Below are 17,860 nucleotides of genomic sequence, written 5' to 3'. Positions count from 1 at the left end.
ATAAACGATTTTTTTAATTTCTCGGCATTTTATAGCTGTTTTTATACTAAAGTAAAAATGTGTCAAATGCAAATAGTAGTACAACACGAGTGTAAAATGTTCATAAAACTTTTCAAAATGCATCACATCCCCCATTTTAAACAAGCAATGTATAAGACTGGTGTGGCTACAAATATTCGGTAACTGCCGATTGCTGAGTGCTGTTAGCAAAGCGAATGAGAGACCCGCAACACTTTCTCACTCAGCGTATTAGGGTGCCATCTGACGGTAACATCTAGCAACACTGCGGTTCGGAGCTTCACTCCAAACGATTTAAATTCTTCATATTTCATTTCAGTTTGCAATTATAAGTTCTGCAGGCAGACGATGGATGTAATAAAGAAGTCCCTCGCTTTAACTGTTTTTACTCTGCTGCTATAATCGCATGTATATTCCAATTAATTATGAAGTGAATACTTCATACCTAGCAATATTTGTGGTACAATGTTCTACATATTTAATCATTGCGTCGTATTTACCTAGCAATGTATAACAGTTAATATTGAATTTTTGGGAGGCGTGGTTGTTATTGATCATGCCTATAAATTGAGTGAAAGTAATGCGTTCTATGTAAATAACGTTATGATTGTAATAACAATTAATGATTTAATTTTTGAAAGGCGTGATTGTTATTGATCATGACCCTAAGTTTAGTGAAAGTAGGGCATTCTATATAAATAACATTATAATTGTAATGTTAATATTTTCAACGTTTGATGCTCAGTTGATACGTAAGATATGTGAGCTCACACACTAAATTTCGTTACTACGACACGATCAGCATTAAGTTTGGTTTACCTATGTTCTTCATTTGGCTTTGGTTTAAATTAATGGAACTAGTGTGAAAGTATTGATAGTGCGATATTGAGAATTACATCGCAAATTACCACACAGTACCATAAGAGCTCATAATTCGAATACGGGTTCTAACCACGTTGTTGCGCCTTCACAAGTATCTGAACTACATTCATTGAAAGTCACTTGATTTATCGATAATTCATAATGCCAGTGACAGCAAAACTGGAAAAGTTGCCACAGCGTCTTTACATCGTCTTTGTCAGAAGTAAGGTTAGTTTCTATGTTTGTAAATGAATCTGGGGGCATCGCTTGCGCAAAGTGTGAAACCTCCCCCCACTCAAGTGCTTTCATTACCAGAAGTATTAGCAGTTGTATAATGTGAATTATATCGCTAGTAATTAGTAGCAATATAAAATTTTAATAATTCTCGTGATTTTGTCAGACGCGACTACTGGATGCTCTATGCACTCATCCACATTTAGAAGAGATAGTCATGAAGATTCAAAATGACTCTTGAAGAATTCGCACCGTAAAGGAGCCATGGTTGATAATAAAGTGTGCAAAATGAGTATTGGTACAGTGCGTAACTGAAGTCATTACGTGATTAGAAAGGAATGATAAATAGATGTGAACCATACTGAGACTGAATAACGAATATTCCATTCACATTCGATTCCCCCACATTTTCTGCCACGTATTTAATGATAACGACTTGATAGAGTGTGATACTGATACGTTTATCCTTGAATGTTGATTGTGATGACGGACTGACCTGTAGCGTAGCCCAATCTCTAGGTTAGGACAGAAGCTTGCGTGTTTTAAGATTGATGATGTGCACGTCAAACATTGGAAAGCACTGATCTTACAGATACAAGTTGAAATTGGGAATATTACTAATGCAATATTTTAAAATACAGACAAAGGTATAGCTGTGTATTATACTGTTGGAAATAATATCAGTCTTGTGAATACAGCTGTTTAATGTTTGGTAAAAGTTACATAGTAGACACCAGATTGAATTTTTTGTAGTTTATGTACAATATATGTGTGTAATATGCATCAAAATACTCATCAGAGACTTAACCATTATCTGGTTTTAAAATCACCGTGCAATTTTAACTTCTTTTTCCTTTTTATTGAGTTTCGAATCCCTCTGGAAGGGGTTGGGCTGGCAGCAGCTTAGTACTTTTATTTATATATCTCTTGTTCCGGTGATCCATGTTGTGACACTATCACAGGATATGGAACGTGTCAATTTTACAAGCTTTTGGCCAGAATGTATGGTAATACATAAAATAAAACAAAAACAGTAAACAGTAACTTAGGTCCCACTACAGAAAAAAAAACAAAAAAAAAATACACACACATATATTGTACATAAACTACAAAAAATTCAATCTGGTGTCTACTATGTAACTCTGGCCAAAAGCTTGTAAAATTGACACGTTCCATATCCTGTGATAGTGTCACAACATGGATCACCGGAACAAGAGATATATAAATAAAAATACTAACCTGCTGCCAGCCCAACCCCTTCCAGAGGGATTCGAAACTCAATAAAAAGGAAAAAGAAGTTAAAATTGCACGGTGATTTTAAAACCAGATAATGGCTAAGTCTCTGATGAGTATTTTGATGCATATTACACACATATATTGTACATAAACTACAAAAAATTCAATCTGGTGTCTACTATGTAACTTTTACCAAACATTAAACAGCTGTATTCACTAGACTGATATTATTTCCAACAGTATAATACACAGCTATACCTTTGTCTGTATTTTAAAATACACACTCCTGTGATAGTGTCACAACATGGATCACCGGAACAAGAGATATATAAATAAAAATACTAAGCTGCTGCCAGCCCAACCCCTTCCAGAGGGATTCACATTTTAGAGATAGATAAAGATTACGAAATAATAAGTGTTACAGAGAAATAAACAGTGCAAAATATATGTTTACAATAAAAATATTCCGTTTTACAAATACAAATTTGGGCATACATTTGCAATTTACAATACAAGAAATGTTAAACACTGTAGTTCATGAACTCTTCTAATGTATAAAATGATCCTTGCAATAGGAACTGCCTTAAGATTTTTTTAAATAGGAGATCATCGTCTACCAAACACTTAATTCTTGAAGGGAGGGCATTAAAAATCTTACAGCCACTGAAATGGACTCCTTTCTGCACCATACTTAGATTTGGCTGTTCATAGTGGATATCATGTTTCCTTCTAGTATTGTGACTGTGATATGCACTATTCAGCTTAAAGATGGATTTTTCTTTCCTTATGAAGCACATCAATGAGAATATGTATTGCGCAGTGGGTGTAAGTATTTCAAGCTTCTTAAAAAGATTCCTGCATGTGGGTCTAGGATGGACTCCACACATCATGCTTATGGCTCTTTTTTGTACACAAAGTACTTTTTTAGCCAGTGGCTGATTTCCCCAAAAATTAATTCCATATGCCGTAATTGCATGAAAGTAACCATAATACGCTGACTTCATGGTTTCCGTATTTCTATAAGAAGAAACAATGCGCAATGCGTATGTTACTGAACTTAGTCTTTTGCACAGATCCACGATGTGGTTTGACCAATTCAGTTTGCTATCAATATGCAAGCCTAGGTATTTTGAGGAATCTACCCTGGTTATTGTCTGCTCACCTATCTTTACAAATATTTCCTCATCTTTGGATGTTTTGTGGAACTGAATGTAGTTTGTTTTACAGTAATTTAAAATAAGACCATTAATGTTGAACCAGTTCACCGTTTCATTTAAAACCTTATTTGCCATTACCTCAAGTTTATATACTGAATTATCAATAAGTAGTGTAGTGTCATCCGCGAAAATGGTGAATCTACAATATTCCGTAGAGAGAGGAAGATCATTTGGGACACCATCTTGACTATCTACTACAACTTTTTGTTTCCTGTTTGACAGATATGAGTTGAGCCATTTCCCTGCTGCACCACTTATACCGAGATGTGCAGCTTTTTGTAAAAGAATTTGGTGATTTACACAGTCAAATGCTTTTTTTAGGTCACAAAATATGCCAATCACTTTGTTTTTTGTTGATAGATTCCAAGAGTAAATGCGAATATTGCATCTACCACTCACAAACCTTTCTGAAATCCAAACTGACTTTTGCTGAAGCTATTGTGTTCACTGAGATGCTTAACTATCCTGGCATGCATTAGTTTCTCTAAAACCTTTGAAAAGCTTGTCAGTAGTGATATTGGCCTACATGGCTGGAGCAGTATGCCGCTCTTCAGCCTACAGAATTTTTAAAACATAATAATAAGTAATAAAAGCAGGCAATAAAAATGGTGGATTTTAAATTGTAAAATGGCGGAAAGTTGTGGAAGTTAAAATATAAAACAAAGAGTTGGTTATGCTAATTAAGTACATGGGAAGCAGACAAGTACAACAGTAGACAACAATTAAGAAACACAGTGACAGTCTGGTTTCTGTTTGCAAGAGATAAAAAAATCACACTCAGTGACAGTATAGTTCCTACTCACAACACTTCGGAAAAGACGCACAACACTTAACACTCACATAAAACACTGCACTAAAAAGTTGGCATGGAAATGACACACCACAGCCTAGGTCGGTGGGGGGGGGGGGGGGGGGGGGGAGGCAAGGAAAAAGCAAAGTAAGGGAGAGGAGCCAATGGACGAAGAGGACTCATAAGGGGGGGGGGCAGGGTGGACAAGAGAGGGTGTGGGGAAAGGCATAGGGCGGAAAATGAAAAGTACTCAGGGGAGAGAAGTGACTCAAAAGAGTGTAGCCGGGAAAGAGGGAAAAACAGGATGGGCTGGGAGAGGGAAGGGGAGCCTGGGAAATAGACAGCAGTAGGGAGGGGGAGGTGAGGATCAAAGTTGAAAGGAGGGATAAATGGAGGGAGATGGGGCATCATCTGGGAGGGGGAGTTGATGGAAGCCACCTTGGGAAAGGAGATGAAGGGTGTAGAGGTGCAGGTTAGGTGGGGCACAATGATGAAGGCACGGCTGTGGGTGTGGGTTCAAAAGGAGAGGGACATCCAGGGAATGGCCGGATCAAGTCTGTGGGAGGTGTACAGGATGCAGATATGTTCGAGGAAGAAGAGCAGATGGAAAGGAATCAGGTCGTTTAGGATCCGCATGGGGTGTGGGAGGTGTATATGGAAGGCTACCACAACCTTTATTCGGCCTTCACATTACTCGGCTGCCCCAAATCTCAACTGAGTATAAAATTTTTCTCAGAGAAAATCAGCTTCTTCGTTCATATTTTTGACCATAAGCACGCAATACACCCATATTGTGAGACACAATAACAAACAAAGTACGAATAGAGGATAACAAAATGGCTCTGAGCACTATGGGACTTAACATCTGAGGTCATCAGTCCCCTAGAACTTAGAACTACTTAAACCTAACTAACCTAAGGACATCACACACATCCATGCCCAAGGCAGGATTCGAACCTGCGACCGTAGCGGTCACGCGGTTCCAGACTGAAGCGCCGTTAACCGCTTGGCCACACCGGCCGGCAGAGGATAACAGATCACATACGGCATTCAATTATAACTGGTGATTTTAGTTGCTACTTGCAACTTCTACTTGCAACTTGTCACTGAAATCGCAACTAGACAAGAGGTTGAGAGAAATCTTGAGGGTCGGACTCCCTCATTCCCACATCCCAGGATTACGCCACAGCCACTGCCACGCACTGCTCGCCTTTGCTGCCCGGTGCTCACCACCACCGCTCTGGTGGGGCTCTGCCCCACACCAGTTCCTGCCCTCGCCTCCGTCCTTGTTGCCCTCATCATTCAACTGCTGCCCAGAGTAAGTCACTGGACCACCGGCACTGCCTGCAGAGGGCTGCCGCCACCACCCTGGTGGAGTTGCTGCTGACCCTCACGTCGTCGAGGGCTATCTCGTCACTGCTGCTGCTGCCACTATTGCCGAGTTCTTCGCCAACGCCACCGTTTCTCGTCGCTTCTGCCGTCACCACTGCTGTCACCGTCTTCATCCCCCACTTGCTCACCACCACCGTGGCCCACCCTACCACCTCCATCATTTTCACCTCCTCTTCCACTGCTCCGACCACCATCACATGGAGTTCTTCAGCAGGTCGCATCACCATTACTCCTTCCCTCCCTGTTCATCCTACTCCTGTGGTGTTTACGCCCATCACTTCCCCGACTCTCCCTCACCTGTAGCTGCCACTCCATCGTCATCTCCGGACTTCCCACCACTCTCTGCGCCACCTACATCAGGCTCCCAGCCAGCACAAATCTCAGTATGCCGTGCCACAATCTCTGCCACACCCACGTCCCCACCCACTCCATCACCTGACACTTAGGGAGGAACTTTCCACTGACACCTAAACCTCGAACCCACCCCACAGCATCCTTCTCAACCTGTCCTATCCAAGAGACCTACCAAATGCCCTAATGTTGACCCTGCCCCACCCTATCCACAAAGAAAACGACTGATCCCCGTGACCCACCCATCCCCATGGATACAACCCCATCCCTCACTCCTACACCTCCTTTGCTCCACTCCTTCATCCTCTCAAATCCTGACCCTCAAGTCCCTGACACCTGCAGCCTCACCCTTGACATCTGTTAATACCTCCCCAATGCCCCTATCTCCCTTCCCATTCCTCGCAAGGACTCCACCCCCATGCATCCTTCCACATTGATCTCCTCTCAAAAATCCTATGGGTCCACTTTGGCCCACGAGCCACCCTTACCCCCTACCACGCCCTCTCCTCTCCCCGACAGCTTCAGCCTCCCCGATATCTGCCGACCTTCACCTCTGTGATCATGAAGCTTAGCCCCGTGGTCATGGAGGCTGAGGTGTTGGTGGAACACAATTCCCACACTGACTTTGAAATATGCTTGGCCTGTCGCACCTTTAATGATGCAGAGGCGACATGCCTTATAATAATCTTCACTGAATCCTTCTTTTCCATTGACCGTCTCCTTACAGAGGAAGCCCTAATCTTTAATAGATGCCTTAAAGTTGACCCCTCCCGTTTCCCCCTTTAATCCTACCACTGCCAATGATATCTTAAATATAATGTGCATGTCATTGCCGATTGTAAGAGCCCCCAACCTGTCCCCATTGCAAAGATTCACACTTCCTCAAGAACTGCCCCCACCTTGCCTCTTCCCCCTCCTGTAATACGAGTACCTGTAACAAATCACATTCTACCTACTCATATAAATGTAAAGCAGAGCCTCCTCCCATCACCCCAGAGCTCACCATCCCCGTCCATCCACTAGATGATCACATCCATCCCAACAATTCCCTCTGCCGTCCTCCTACTGCAAAGGACATCATCCACTTTATCACCATAGTCCTACAAAAAATCCACCCTTTCCAATGCCTCCACACCATTTCCCAAACTGCCCTCGCTGCCTGTTCTATCTTTCACCTCACCACCTATGCCACCTACTCCCACAAGCCGGCCCACTTCTCCTTCACCTCCCTCACCACCCTCTTCTAAATCTCCCCCACAATGGCACAACAACATTACAGTATCATTTACCAGAATACTCTTGCATACCCTAAATCAACACCATGTGGAGCCTTCACACTCAATGAAACCTTCCTCCAACCTCGTCTTTCCATCTCCACAGACTAATGTGTAGTAGGGTTGCCACCTTAAACACCTCCCTCTTTGGCTCAACCTCTTCTCAACAATCTCTCTGAGAATCTCACCCTCAGCCTCTTCTCCCCACCCTTACCATCACATGTGCCACCATCTACATCTGCCCTTGCACCCCCTTACCGTACGATTTACTGGCCCACATCTAAGGCACCATCTTCACATATGAGATTGCTGCAGACATTAGTATCCACAGCTGTCCTCCTGCTGACCTCCAGCGGTGGCATTGGTTTATCACCAGCCTCCAGGGAGACCAGGTTTGCCCCACACCTGACCTGAAACCAATACCACTCCTCACACGATTTTGGCATCTCCCAACCTCCTCGGGCAATCACCGCCAAAAGCCTTGACATCATTGGTAGCGACCACACCCCCATCCTTCTCAGCATCTTTGATGGTCGCTATCCCCGCCCCTTTCCTCATCCTGATGTTCCTCCTAAACTTGTCCACGATTACTCCTGCGCAACCGGAATGCCTAACAAGACTCGATATACACCCTGGACAAATGCCTCAACCCTACCCTCCAATATCTGAACAACATCTCCCAAACTGCTACCTTCCTCCACCAGACCTTGATGAATGCCGTAGCTGCCCATATCGATACAAAAGCCGTACACCATCACCACCCAGCCCTCGCCCGCGTACCGTCCTTTTCATTCGTGAATCCTTTCAACTATACCAATCCATCCTCCACTCCCATGACTGAGACACACTCACTCATCACCGGCAATCACAATGACACTTCAGGAACAATCTTAGTCCAAAGGAATGCTGAGCCTGGAGACAGACATGCACACAACTCAATGCTGCTCTCCCAATAATCTCTTCAAAGTACTGGTCTGCTTTCCACTGCCTTACTGGAAACTGTCCTACCCCACAATACCCTGTCCTCCATGAAGACTGTCGCTTTCCTGGTAACCTCAGTAAGGCCAACAACTTTGCCTCCCACCTATCTCAAGACTTCCAGATGATCCCCAATTTGCTTATTCCCACCTCCCCAACGTCATCAAATGTATGGATACTCCTCCCCTTGCTCCTGGCTTCCAGTACTTAGGCCACAGACCGCCATTGGAGCTCAACACTCCCCTCAGTGCACAGGACATCATCCTCACACTCTGCACTAAACGCAACTCTGTTCCCAGCCATGACCGCATTACCTGCTGTCACCTCAAACACTGCCCTCCCTCCTTTCTTGCAGTCCTTGTGTGGCTTTCGACCTTCATTCTCTGCCAACAACCATCTCCTACGCCTCACCCATCTCCTCTCCCTCCGGCTTAACTCCTGCCGCTCTACCATTTTTGTCTCCCTAGACATGGAAAAGGCCTACAAATGGCATCCCTCGCTCCTACTGTTCAACGATCCAAATGCCTTCTCGAGAATCACCTTGATCTTTTTGCCACATGGTGCAACCAGTGGCTCCTGAAAAGCAATCCTTCCAAGGACAAGGCAATCATTGTAGTTCTTACCATCCCCTCCTTCCATCTCCTTGATTTTTCCCTTACCATCTGCTCCCGTCCTGTTCCCCTCTTCCCCCACCCTCACCTACCTTGGACTCACCATTTACCGTCACCTTACCTGGACCATTCATCTCCGTTCTATTCAGTCCGAAGTCCACAACTGCCTACGTCTTCTTAAACTCGTCTCTGACCATCCTCCACAACTACAAACCCTTGATCCTTTCCATCATCATCTGCTTCACTAGTCACGCCTGGATTTCCACCATCCCCCCATACCCCCCTCCCCCCTCCCAAAATTCCTTGAGAGCCACACACTCCACCTCACCTTCCACATAGACCTCCAATGCCACACACAGATCCTCTATGACCTGATTCTTTTCCTTCATATGCTCCTTTTCCTCAAACATATCTGTGCCCTCTACACCTCCCCCTCATTCCCTGGTTGCACCTCTCCTCTCCAACCCCCACCCATTGCCGTGCCTTCACCATTCTGTCCCACCTCCACACCATTCATCTCCTTTCACAAGGTGGCTTTCGACAGCTCCCTCTCCCAGATAATGCCCTCTCTCCCTCCATTTATCCCTCTTATCAACTATGATCCTCACCTCCCTGTCCCTACTTTTATTTTTTCCCCAGGCTCCCTCTTGCCCCCTCCACCCATCCTGTTTTTCCACTTCCGCACCTACCCTCTCTTTGACACCCTTCCCTCCGCTGAATACTTTTGCATTCCCCTTCTCTGCCTTTACCCTCTCAGTGTCACGTCTGCCCTGGCCTCTGTTATGACTCCTCTCTCTCCGTTGGTTCTTTCCCTCCCTTTGGTTTTTCCTCTCCTCCACTGTTTTTGCCCCTTATATATATCAGGGTCCTTCCCCCCCCCCCCCCCCCACACACACACACACATTTGTTTTAGGCTGTGGTATGTCATCTCCATGCCAACTTTTTACAGAAACCATACTGTCGCTGTGTGTGATTTTTTTTATCTCTTGCGAACAGAAACCAGACTGTCGCCGTGTTTCTTAATTGTCTGTCTACTATTGTACCTGTCTGCTTACGTGTGTTATACTTAGCATCCCCAACTCTTGTTTCATATTTTAGCTTCCACAATTTTCCGCCATTTTACACTTTAGAAGTCACCATTCTTATCACCTGCTTTTATTACTTATTATCTTATTATCATCTTTTAAAAATTCTATAGCCTGAACAGCAGAATACTAAACTACTGCCAGCCTGCCTACTTAATGTGGAATTGAAACTCAATAAAGGAAAAAAAAGACAGAAAGAGAGAGAGAGAGAGAGAGAGAATTTGAGGCGAAGAAGTACGAAAGTCGGCCAACAGATGCCACATGGCGCTGAATGTTAATGAGATGCCCACTAAACCCGCAGGGCAGAACAGGTGATTAGGATTGTGGAAAGGGCCAAATAAGGTGTCGGTAGGGTTCACACAAAATTGTAATTTATTGTAATTTAATAGCACCATTAAACCAAAACAGCACATAGCCGAATCTTTAGAACTATGAGTTTCAAAAGGGCAACTATTTCATGGCTGAGGGCCTCCAAACAAGAAATCTTAAAAGTCAATAAAATGAAAATGCAGTTAAAATAGCAAATGAAATAATTAAAATATATATGGTATCGCAGTTAGGCTGGAAAGCCTCAAGGCAAAAGCAGATAGAACAAACATATGCAAGGTGCAATACAAGTGGGTAAGAACCACAATTAAATTTGAAATTTTTAAAATATATTACCATAATCCTTTAAGGCAGAAAAGGCTGCAATGTTTTTGCATAAAGGGTAATCTCAAGGATAAGGTTTTAAACGGCTTAAAGCCCACAATTGGTTTTCAAAATTCAAAAATACATAAAGTCCAGTAAAAACAAGAATTTTTAAATCATTGGCTATGAAAGATTGTAAATGGACAATTAAACACTGGTGAGAAGGACAATAAAGAAAACGGCACTGAGAAGCCTCCAGGGAGGTCGGTCTGCCCTTGTTCACTTAGGTGAGACAGGTGGTGAGCCCAACTACACTTGATCCGACGGAACTCAACCAGGGGACCGCCTCGGACTGACTGACACAACGAATTCCTTGCCACCAATCAGTACATGAGAACTCAAACACAAAAGGTCACGAACATGATTATCTACAATGAAATATGTATTAGCTGTCAAAACTACACACCATGTTGGACAGCAACAACAGATGAGGAAAGGACGCTGCCTGAAATTATGTTAGTGGCCAGGACAGGTAACCGGACCACTAACGGCCACAAGGCAGAAAATTCTACTGGTACACTTGAATTTGAAATACGGTAATGTAGTTAACTTCACCCAAAAGGAACACTGTGTGAATTTACGTCAGTGGACAGAGCAAGTAACCAGAACACTCACGGCCACAAGGGAGAAAATTCCGCTGGTGCACTCGAATTGTAGTCAACCAATATAGTTAATTGGACCACATGGTGACTAAATTTCACCAATAGAAACACTCGGTGTTGCTCACAGGGAAACTTCCCCAACAGTGAACCACCGAAATGAACCACACAACATGAATGGATGTGGCTTGGACAGTTGAAACCCCTACTCAACTTTAACATCCTCGGTCAGTGAGCCACGAAGCTTGTAGCGATGGGACAGATCCACACATGATTTGACACTGCTCAGGGATGCGCAGCAGATACAACCGATTGCACCACTCGGAGATAACTTCCCTAGTCCTCAGCAACCGACCGACTCCTCTCAGAATGCCGACAACATCTAAAATAGTCGTCAGTGGAAATAACGCCAACTACACACACAACCTGACAAACACTTGCACGAAGACCTGAACGATACCCAACAGTAAGTAAGCACACACGATGACAAATCGGGAGTCGATGCACACACACACAGCTGACTCACGAACAATCGGCGAGCCAAAATGCGTCGTTTGTTAGGATGACAGACTGACGATCCACCGAGACTGTGGCCCGGCTCAAGTGTTGCGAGGCAGCAATGGTCGGGCGAGCCGTGACGATGCCGACCTCACCGCTGCTCCGACCCTACTGCACCAGTGCCACATTGCAACTCTTGAATGGCAGGTCCGGACTGCGCTCCAGACGCGGTCCAACTGACTGGTGGCCTGAACTCACGACCGGAACTCACGACAGACAATGCCCGGAAGTAATAGCAGTTGAGCAAAGATACTATGAGACGGGATATATCGAAATGTTCTGCTAGTGCCAGTCACGGTCAGGCAAAGTGACAGTAGTAATTTAAATTAATGTAGTGAGGTGGAAGTACATTAAAAACAGGGTGTAAAATACATGATAGCAGGAACACGAGCCTCACACGGCACAGTTAACTGCACCGTTTATCTTGCTACTTGCGACTTATGCTTGCTACTTGTCTCTGGAATCACAACTAGAGAAGAGGTTCACAGGACATGGTTACTGTGAAGGAATGCTTTGCCTTGTGATAGACACGCTTACAACTCAACGCCACACTCCCAATAACTCTTCCAAGTTATTGGTCTGCTTTCCAAAGCCTTTTCTGGAAACCATCCTACCCTGCAAAACCCTCTCCTCCTTGATGACCGTCCCTTCCCAGACAACTTCAGTAAGGCCAACCACTTCACCTCCCACCTATCCAAAGTCTTTTCCATTCCAGATGATCCACAATTTGATTATTCCCTCTTCCCCGACGTTGTCAAATGTCTGGATATCACCGCTCCCTCCTCCCCTTGCTCCTAACTTCCAGTACTTGGGCCACACACCACCATGAGAACTTAAGACTCCCATCAGTACACAGGACATCAGCCTCACACTCTGCACTAACCACAACACTTCTCCCACCCGTGACCACATTTCCTGCCGCCACCTCAAACACTGCCCTCCCTCCTTTCTTGCAGCCCTTACCACCCTCTATAACGTAGTTTTTGCCAATGTAATCCTTGCCGCCAGCTTCTACTTTGTCCTGTGGAAAACCTGCCATATCCTGATGTTCCCCAAACCTAACAAGCCTCTCTCTGATGTCTCTTCCTATTGCCCTATTTGTCTCACTTCAGTGTTCAGCAAGCTCTTAAAATACATCCTTACCTGGCACATCCATCACCACCTCCACCGACACCACCTCCTCCCCAACACCCAATGTGGCTTTTGACCTTCCTTCTCTGCCAACAATCAACTCCTATACCTCACCCATCTCCTCTCCCTCCAACTTAACTCCAGCCGCTCCACCATTTTTGTTTCCCTTGACGTGGAAAAGGCATACGACTGTATATGGCATCCCAGTCTCCTGTTGAAACTCCAGATTTATGCTCTTCCTATCACCTATGTCCGTCTGACTGCCTCCTTCCTCTCCACCACCCTTCCTATGTCAGCGTTCATTACACCGATTCCTGCATCTTCTAGCCCTCTGTGGGTTTGCCCCGGACTCTGTCCCCTACCCTCTCCTCTACCTCCTGTACACAGCAGATATGCCCCAAACCCCTCCCTCCAGTCCACTTCCTGCAGTATGCTGATAACAACGCCTCCCTTGTCCTCGCTCCTACCCTTTGACGGAACCAATGCCTTCTCCAGAATCACCTTGACCTGTTTGCCACATGGTGTAACCAGTGGCTCCTCAAAATCAATCCTTCCACGACCCAGGCAATCATCGTAAGTCGTACCGCTCCCTCCTTCTGGCTCCCTGATTTTTCCCTTAGCATCTGTGTCCATCCTGTCTGCCTCTCCCCCATCCTCACCTACCTTAGACTTAACATTGACCATCACCTTACCTGGACCCCTCATCTCCGCCCTATCAAACCCAAAGCCCACAACCACCTCCGTCTCCTAAAACTCCTCTCTGGCCGGACATAAGGGTTGAACCTCTCTACCATCCTCCACACCTATATATCCTTGATCCATCCCATCCTCTCCTATGCCAGTCCCGCCTGGATCTTTGCCGCACCCAAATTCTATAAATCCCTCCAGATCCTCTACACCTTGCACTTCGCCCTCCCTTCTGTATACGTCTCCCATCCCCCATGTGGAAATTCTGTTACCTGATTCCTTTCCCCGATCTGCTATTTTTTCCTTGAATATATCAGAGTCCTATACACCATCTGCAGACTTGATGCCCCCATCCCCTGGTTGCTCCTCACCTCTCCAACCCCGCCCTCTGCTGCGCCTTCACCATTGTGCCCCCCAACCATCTACCTCTACACACTTCATTTCCTTTCCCAAGGAGCCTTCTGTCAACTCTCCCTCTCTGAAGATGCCCTTTCTCCCTCCATTTATTCCTCCTATCAACTTTGATGGTCACCTCCCCCTTCCTACCTCTGTCTTTTTCCTAGGCTTCCTCTGGCCCCACCCTCTTCATATTTTCCCTCTTCCTGCATATTCTGTCTTTGACTCCCTTCTGTCCCCTGAGTACTTTTGCATACCCCTCCTCTGCCTTTACCCACTCCTTCTCATGTCCATCCTGCCCTCCCTTATGAGTCCCCCCCCCCCCACCTGTTAGTGTATTCCTTACCCCCTCCCTTTTTTTTCCCCTCATATGTTCATGTCCCCCCACCCCCCACCCCCCACCCCCCTCTCCATAACCATTCTGCCCTAGGCTGTGGTGTGTCATCTCCATGGCAACTTTTTAGTGCAGAGTTTTAAGTGAGTGTTAAAGTGTTCTGTGTCTTTTTCTAAAGTGTAGTGAACAGAAACCATATTGTTGCTAGGTGTGAGTTGTTATCTGTTGTGAACAGAGACCATACTGTTGCCGTATTTCTTAATTGTCTGTCTACTATTGCACCTGTCTGCTTACTGAATGTTTTACTTTGCATTGCCAACTCTTGTTTTATATTTTAAATTCCACAATTTCCTGCCATTTTACAATTTAAGAGTCACCATTTTTAATGACTTCTTTTATTGTTTATTATCTTCTTACTATGTTTTTAAAACTTCTGTAGCGTGAAGAGTGGTGCACTAAGCTACTAAGAGCCCTCCGAAGAAGAACATGAAGAAGAAGCAGAAGAAGAAGAAGATGAAGAACATGAAAAAAAGAAGAGGTTCACAGGAAGAAGTACAAAATTCAGCAAGATGGCACATAGCTTGAATGTTAAAGGCTACTTGCAACTCCTAGTTGCGACTCAGATCACAGCCAGATTGTATAAAGTTATTATTGTGACATGTCTAACTTCTCAATCACTGTGATTTATAACAGATACACAATTTCTTGCCCACGCCCAATAAATATTTAATTGGTAGCTGAATCTAACTGTTCATATATATCACTAACAAATACCAAGAGACTAAGTGTGTTATCTCTGTGTATTTATTTTAAATTTTTTGTACTCTCTGTGGATTCATTTTTAAATGCTCTTACTACATCTCCGAATAGTGGCAGCGAGGATTTTCCTCGGTCGAATGACTACACGATCTCCTTGGCTTTGTGTCATGCCTGAATACAATAAATTCCAACTATAGCCCCAATTATATCTGCAACTCCAGTTTGCGCCCTAATCCTATGTGTATTTTCCTGTATACCTACAGAAACTTCCAACACACATTTTCAGCATTGCTGTCAGAAGATACCTCAGCTTTTGAATAGTTTTCATTCTGAATTGAAGTCCACGGGAAATCTCGTTACTAAAAGTCAAAGCTGGTAAACCTCATATTTCCAAACTTCCCCTTTTGGACAGTTAGGAAGTTCAACGTTACAAACCCTACTGAGTTTACAGAAAAGCAGCCTAGGCTATTTTTACTCTTCCATTTATTTACTTCCCTGACCACCCAAATATTGTATTCAATGTCCATAAATATAACAGCTCATTATAGCTTCTATGATATTTATCAATTTGTTGCTTGTGAATTTCTTTAGTCTTGTTGTATATTGAATCTTATGCCTAGTTTCAGACTTAATTTTTCATGGTATTTAATATCTCCATGAATTGGCAAAATCTCCTTGTGGAGAAGGATGAAGTCCATTTTATTAGTAACTGAGGTAGAGTCTGCGCAGGATAAAGTGTCCAATGTACAGTGACCAGTTTTTCACCTTCTGGCTGGTGGGCGATGATACCATCAAGACGTACGTGCTGCAGTATTTCTTAAGACGATTTTACAGAAACTATTTGGTAAAAAAAATTGATTTCTGCATTACTTAGTCAGGCTCATGATGATGTGCACACCATTTCTTTAATGGTCACAGTTATTGTGATATTTACACAGAAGTAATACACGGCGCAAAATTCCAAAAAGTTTGCAATGACAAACAGGGGTTGACATAATTTTGTGTTTGGGACATATTACATAATATGTTACTGCATATGAAATTTATCAAAGATACTGAATTTTTCATTAGACTTGGGTGAAGGTCTATCCGGCACCAATCTCGAGAAAATGTAGCACTCTCATTTGTGATCATATTGCACCAGCGATAAAGCCAGAGTGAAATATCCAAAACATTCTTCATATTTCATAAACAGGAGAAACATAGGGCTGGACAGCGATGCTAGAGGTTTGCAGCAGCTGCTGCACAATTGTAGTACGCAGCGTCGAAGACAGTGGGCAGGGAGAGCTACAGAGCAGACTGCATGCAGACTCCTGAGAGCACGAAAGTTATAAGAGCGCACTATATTTTGTTTCATTCCTTTCAAGTACACAAAATAAAAAAAGAAAATGTTCACATTGAAGGCTAATATCATCTGAATCAAAAGTATGACTATATTGGAAAAAATTTCTCTGATACTAGTATATGCAGGCCCTATGTAGGTTAAATCTGGGATTGTATGAATGTATGGTGTGCTTTCTGACGTGTCCAAAAGAGCAGAAACCTTGCTTACCAAAAAATGTTTCTGTTGGAGTGAAGACACTGAAGTGAGGGGTCAGTGATGCTGTTATTGCTTTTAATGATGGCAACACTGGTAGGGTGAGCATGCTACAGCATATGGGAATTAATCCTGGAGCAAACCGCATCAAAGAACTTAAACAGAAGGTCAAGGTTCGCATTGATAAAGCAGAGTATGCAGTACAGTTGGCCACTAAGAAGTCGCATTTTTCTCTAAATCTCAGAAACCACTTCGAGTAGAGTACTCAAATTTTCATTGAGTAATATCATACATATCCTGAGTCTACTTAACTGAAAGGGGGACATAATGTTATGTATAATTAAAATTATTTTTAATCTACTAAAAAGTACACAAAATTTTAGTTGTGTAATTAAAAAATTGTATTTCCAAAAGCAGTGGCTGAAATGCAATTACTTTAGTTCAGTAGACTCAGAACATACAGTGTAATGTACTGTAAAACTTTCATGTCAATGGCTACAGTGCTTCCTGAAATACAGGGAAGCCGAGTCTCTAAATTTAGCATTGTTGGGGTATTGCGTTCCAACACCCATTAAGCTTCTAAGTATCAAATAAAGGAACAGAGTAAAAAAAAATTGCAATATTAACTTCTGTTTTGTTTCAAAGTGTAGCCACTCACCCAGGCTTACTAAATGGCTATATCGATGTCACCCATTATTTGTTCAACTATTGTAATACTTGCACAATTACAATTGGTCATACTCTCATAACAGCTACAGTTGCCACAGTGCCTGTTGCTTTGGACATGCATGGATGTCCAGAGAAACCCTACATCATAATTTGGAATAACGCAGGCACTGCAATATCGTATTTATCCACCAACAACAGCAAGTTACTTACAAGCCAAATGTCTCGCCTGTGTTGTTGTTGTCGTGGTCTTCAGTCCTGAGACTGGTTTGATGCAGCTCTCCATGCTACTCTATCCTGTGCAAGCTTCTTCATCTCCCAGTACCTACTGCAACCTACATCCTTCTGAATCTGCTTAGTGTATTCATCTCTTGGTCTCCCTCTACGATTTTTACCCTCCACGCTGCCCTCCAATGCTAAATTTGTGATCCCTTGATGTCTCAAAACATGTCCTAC

General features: G+C 43.7%; 1 long non-coding RNA gene across 1 annotated transcript; it reads left to right on the top strand.

The window, feature by feature from the left end:
• Positions 1-871: 871 nt before the first annotated feature.
• On the top strand, positions 872-15,184 carry LOC126108491 (uncharacterized). The gene is made up of 2 exons (XR_007523536.1): positions 872-1,107; positions 14,882-15,184. It is a non-coding gene; the product is annotated as an uncharacterized LOC126108491 (long non-coding RNA).
• The last annotated feature ends 2,676 nt before the right edge of the window (positions 15,185-17,860 follow it).

This window comes from Schistocerca cancellata, chromosome 11, assembly GCF_023864275.1.
Source record: "Schistocerca cancellata isolate TAMUIC-IGC-003103 chromosome 11, iqSchCanc2.1, whole genome shotgun sequence".
In the NCBI taxonomy this organism is placed as follows: Eukaryota; Metazoa; Arthropoda; class Insecta; order Orthoptera; family Acrididae; genus Schistocerca; species Schistocerca cancellata.
The sequence above is the reverse complement of the archived record's forward strand: the minus strand, read 5'-3'. Positions and strand labels throughout refer to the sequence as shown.